Below are 5,323 nucleotides of genomic sequence, written 5' to 3' on the forward strand. Positions count from 1 at the left end.
AAGGAAATGTTACAGGTTGCATTAAGAAAATCAAGTGTCAAATTGTACAACTGAAAGATTTCATATGCAAATATGTTCTTGTTTCTTACATATTGTGCTGGTGCTTCAATTCCACATACACAACATTCAATTATAATTGATTCATCGGTAGTAATGATGCAAATCTAATAAACCACAGATTCATCAAAGGATTTCATTAAAAAAATAGATTCATCAATTTGAAATTTATAGTATCACTGTTGGAGATATAAATGTGTATTAAGTAATACAAGTAACTACTGAGATGATGAAGACGACTAAATTTTGTAATCGACATACAATGTGGTGATCTGGTCTAAACTATAGAAAACAGGGAATAATTATGATTGTTGATTGTAGCCATTGACGATCTAAAAATGAAATGCCAGTCTAGGTTACCTGGTTCAATATCCAACTTCCCTTCTTGTATTTGACAGTCTGAAAGAAAACAAAGTATTATATATAGGTAAGAACCATTTCAAGATATACAAATCCCTAAGCTCAACTCTGTAATACAATTATTTGAAGCGAAATCAAGATATACAAATGCTCTGGAAGATAATTACCAGAAGCAAAAACAGAAGACAGTGATAACTATAATCTTAGAGTCTTCAATATTAGAAAAAGTACACTGAAGAAGAGGCTAACCAGAAAAGTACCTTGGGAAGGGAGTATCATGATCAAGGGGAGACATCATTATCTACAGTAGGTTTGTGATTGGTAGTTGTAGAAAAATTTCCCTACATCAATTCAATTTCGCGATTTTGCTGTTTGATTCCGAGCTTTCTCAGTTCCAGAAGACCTCTTCCCACTGGATAGCAAAACAAAAACACCAATTAAAAGGAAGAATCCAGTCATAAACTTTCTCTTGCATTACTATGACAGCTTACAAAAATCAAAGCATGTCATGATACCTATACAAAAATCAAGAATATGAATTACCATCAACAGCATCATCAGGATGTTGGTTTTTGACCAACACGATCCATCCAAGATTGAAGTCTCTCTTCTGCGATATCTTCATCTACAACATCTGCTTTTGCTCTCCTCCAGATATATGTAATCCATGCCTGCATCAGGAAGTTCTACATCATGAGATTTTCAAAAAAAAAAAGTCTACCACTACCACATAAATTGAACAGAGGAGACTATAAGAAAGTTATACCTGCTTAAAAATAACATCTTCGCACTTTGCTTGGCTCAAATCTACATAAGAAGTAAAATGCACATTAAAAACATTCCCCATTTCGTTGCGTTGTTGTTTACATAAATAAAAATAAACACCTTTCAAATCCAAAAGAAGACAGACCACAATATTTGTTGTCATTGCTACTAATATTTGCACGTCACTAGGCTTATGCATATTAGTTTATGACCTTCTGCAAGGTTGCGAGTCCAACAAGGTAAAATGACATAAAAACACCTTTCAAATCCAAAAGAAGACGGGTCACAATTTGTCATTCCTACTAATATTTGCACGTCACTAGGCTGATGCATATTAGTTTATGACCTTATGCAAGGTTGCGAGGCCAACAAGGTAAAATGAAATTCAAAATGTGACTATACAATAAAAAATGGAAAGCATCAACAAGAAAAAAAGCTAGCATTTATGGTAAACCACGAGGGAAGAGTTCCGACAGTATGAGATATCATAAGACTTAGACTGTGTATGAACCTATGAGGACTACGATATATAGACAAACACAATTTTAACACCCCAATATAGGAGCGTTTGACTTGATAATCTTAGTTGTTTGTATAATAAAGTGAACATTCATAACCACAATCATTAACTTCAAAGAGCTTCAACGTAGAAGAATTAATGGTGAGCTTCTGATGATCCTCTGTTTTTATATCTAGCGTTTCAAGAACTGGACAACTGGCTATAAGCTTATTTGCTCGCTCTACTTCATATACTGCTAGTGATTTAAGCACCAATGACTTGAGACTAGGTAAATACATTGAGTAATTAGGAAGAGTAACCTCTGACCGATGCTTACCCTTCATTACCAATTCCAACGACGTTAGAGATTTACAATTAAAATGACATTCAGGAATATGAATAAACAAAGATATATCCAAATAAATGCCAATAGATACTTTGGCGGACATCTCTAACTAGCCATTAAACTTCAATATCTGTACAAGTTAGATATGTAGATCTTAAAAAAAATAGAAAACGAGAAACATGACCACTACCTCACCTTTTTATTTAACATCATCATTCAGGTAGCCAGTTAATTTCCTAAGAAGAAACGTGCATATACCATTAACCTAGCCTAACTAGTTTCTAAGTTCATTGTGTCAGTAACTTAACCGGCGGGGTACACCAAAAGCTGTACCCACGGTATCGCTAAATATAAAACACTTAAAAAAAGGAACACACTTTGTTCATACATTTCCATAGAAACAAGGAGACAAGGTATCCGCTCTCAGGCTTAGCCATACAATTGATCATAAGCAGTGTCAACTTAGCCGTATGACCTGCATAGTTGATGTACAATTTGAGATCTCAAACCATCAACCACTCCAAAATGCATTGGCATCTATAAAATCAGGAGTCGAGCCATAAAACGTAAAATTGCAAATTTCAGTGCAAAAGAAATCAACTTCAACAGAACATATCGCGTGAAAATGTACTTATCAATGACCTGTTCTGCTCATTAGAAGACAAACAAGAAAGTTGTATGACTAAAAGACTAAAATATATATAAGTTACCAACATCCTTTTCATCATAATTCTCCATGTTAAGCTCCTTGAGGGCATCAATCATATGTATAGTGCCAAAACTAGTACTGATTTTAGGTTGTAGACGGTTTCAATTTTTAGGTTTTAAGTTAAAAAAACAAACAGAAAAGTAAAAACAGGGAACTCAAATTTATCTTCATTTATTCTTAGTTCCACTCACTGAAAACCTTTCAAAATCAAAAAATAGAAACACCCAAATCATAAAATAAAACTCAAAATGAATAAAACCCCAAATCTCAGATACAATCTACTGACGTAAAATTATACCCAAAACATAAAAATAGAATAACAAGATGAATCCATACCTAGGTTTATTACGCTGAGCAAAAGTCCTCAGAATGGTGCTTCCACCTGCAGTAATATAAGTAGAAGTCGTTAAAAACAAATAAAACTTAACTATCGATCTAACAAGTATAGAACTTAATTGACTTACATCAGCTATACTTGGTCGATTTCTAGGGATTGTTCTGGGCAGAAATTCTAGGAGTCAAAATCAATCGGTTGAATTTGGTATTCACCAAATCTTCATAAGATTTCAGGAACTGATCATGTTTACTCTTGCGTAAGGATAGGAGTTATCTTACAGCTTGTTATTTCAACAACTCCTCAAGGTGATAAATCCCTAAATTCAGAGATGATTCACATATTGTTTTGGGAGATTTTCTTTCTACCGAATGGGGAGATGGATAAGATTTTTTAATAGCAGCAGAGCGTTAATAACAGAGCTTTAATCGCAGTGGAGATTTGAGAGCTTTTTATCTAGATGCAGAAGTAAATGGAGAAGATAATGAAAATAGTTTTATCAAAGGAGGGGATAAAGGAGAGAGAAGAAAAACAATTTGTGGATAAAAATGAAGCGAGTGTTATGTACCGGAATTTTGGTGGGTTAAATCTGGCATCCCTAAAGTAAAGAAGTCAACTAGTCAAAGGGGTGAAATAACAACATGATCAAAATTCGTTCCAAAATATGGGTGGAAAAAGGGTCAAAAGTGTTACCTGATAAGCATGTGAATCGCATGCTTATATCCTCGGCTGTTGCTAATCGTAACAGAATATGGACAGTTGCGACTTTCGCAATAGAAAAACTGTTGCTAAAGTTTGGCAATTGTTTTTGTTTGATGCGAATTAGCAACATCTCTAGTGTTGTTGCTAATCCGGGTTGCTAAATCCAGAATTTGGTGTAGTGAAAGTATATTGGAGTTTGTCCATACATATTGCTAAGCGAAAGATTGGGTGTGGTTGTTAGACCCCCGCTTTTTCAGAATTAACGTCATTCTATCGAGCTCCAAGTTCTTCTCAATCTCGTACTTTAAACTCACATCCAAAATCAATCATTGATGTGTCTTCACCATCAGATACCGATCTCGAGATCCACTCCGTTACAGTTAATAACCACAACATTAATACTCAAACTAGTAGTGTATCATTAAAACAAAATGAACCAGATTCATTACAGAGAGGTAATTCACATTACAGAGAAATGATTGATGCACATACATACTTATAGCACGATCAACTGACTAAACTGTCAATAATCAAACATCACACATTTTGGATACTCGTGCGAGACAAAAAGAAAATAAACAGAACACATGCTAAGCACGTGAGTAATAAAGGGAAAGAGACATTTGAATTTTCTTATCATGCACCACAACAAAGACTTGACGTGCACTGCATGAGTCTTTTCCAATAACCCATACTCATCATTGATTCCAACATCACGATCATCACCACCAGCATCTAGAGTCAATAACAAATGATGATGACAACAACAATTCGAACCATTCCCTGTTTCACCATCGATCACACGGAACTACCGCTAACGATGCTTATCTTCACATTAGAAACTCAACATTATATCCCAAAGAATTTATGGCTCCATAAGCACCAAAGAAACTACCAAAATCCATTAATATAACTCAAACCTCCATCACAATCACCACCAGCCACGGTCACGATGTTATTGCCGTGAAGAACGAAGAAGAAGGTGGCCTTCATCAATTGTGTTGTTAGCACTTTTCTAAAAGTGACAACCCCAAAGCCTCTGCCTTTATAAGTCTCGGCTGACCTGAGTAGAACGTGGGTTCCTTTATCAATTTTATTATGTCTAATTTTTGCAACTTTGTCTTGCTTCAATTACTTATAACTTTTTCATACGACGTCAGAGTGACCTCATTTTTTCGCCTTTCGCTTCGTCTTTTCGTCCTCTTGAAGACGATGAGAAGAAATCTTGGATTTCAACGAGTTCCACTTGGTCTTTGGCCCTTCTCCACTTGTAGTACTTTACTTCTCGACACTTTGAGAGCTATTTTCACTTCTTTTCAAGGATGCACCTAATAAAATACATAAAATACAAAAGCAACAATAATATAAAAACGATACTCAAAACGTGTAAATTCTGCACTTATCAAATACCCCTACACTTTCCTTTTGCTAGTCCTCGAGAAAACTAAAAAATCTAAACTAAAAATACAACAACTCGTATTCGCCGAAGTCACGGTTGCACTTAGCATGCCCAACAAGCTTTTAAACCCCTATGTGTCCTAATGGATGAGT

The 5,323-nt window shown here is 35.1% G+C and overlaps 1 long non-coding RNA gene across 1 annotated transcript; it reads right to left on the minus strand.

Annotated features, from left to right (window-relative positions):
* Window positions 1–240: 240 nt before the first annotated feature.
* On the minus strand, window positions 241–3,598 carry LOC113301387. The gene is made up of 6 exons (XR_003336258.1): window positions 3,201–3,598; window positions 3,073–3,118; window positions 1,184–1,224; window positions 961–1,088; window positions 678–829; window positions 241–456 (listed from the first exon to the last, which is right to left on the minus strand). It is a non-coding gene; the product is annotated as an uncharacterized LOC113301387 (long non-coding RNA).
* Between the last annotated feature and the right edge of the window lie 1,725 nt (window positions 3,599–5,323).

The sequence above is a fragment of the Papaver somniferum genome, chromosome 8 (genome assembly GCF_003573695.1).
Source record: "Papaver somniferum cultivar HN1 chromosome 8, ASM357369v1, whole genome shotgun sequence".
NCBI lineage: Eukaryota > Viridiplantae > Streptophyta > Magnoliopsida > Ranunculales > Papaveraceae > Papaver > Papaver somniferum.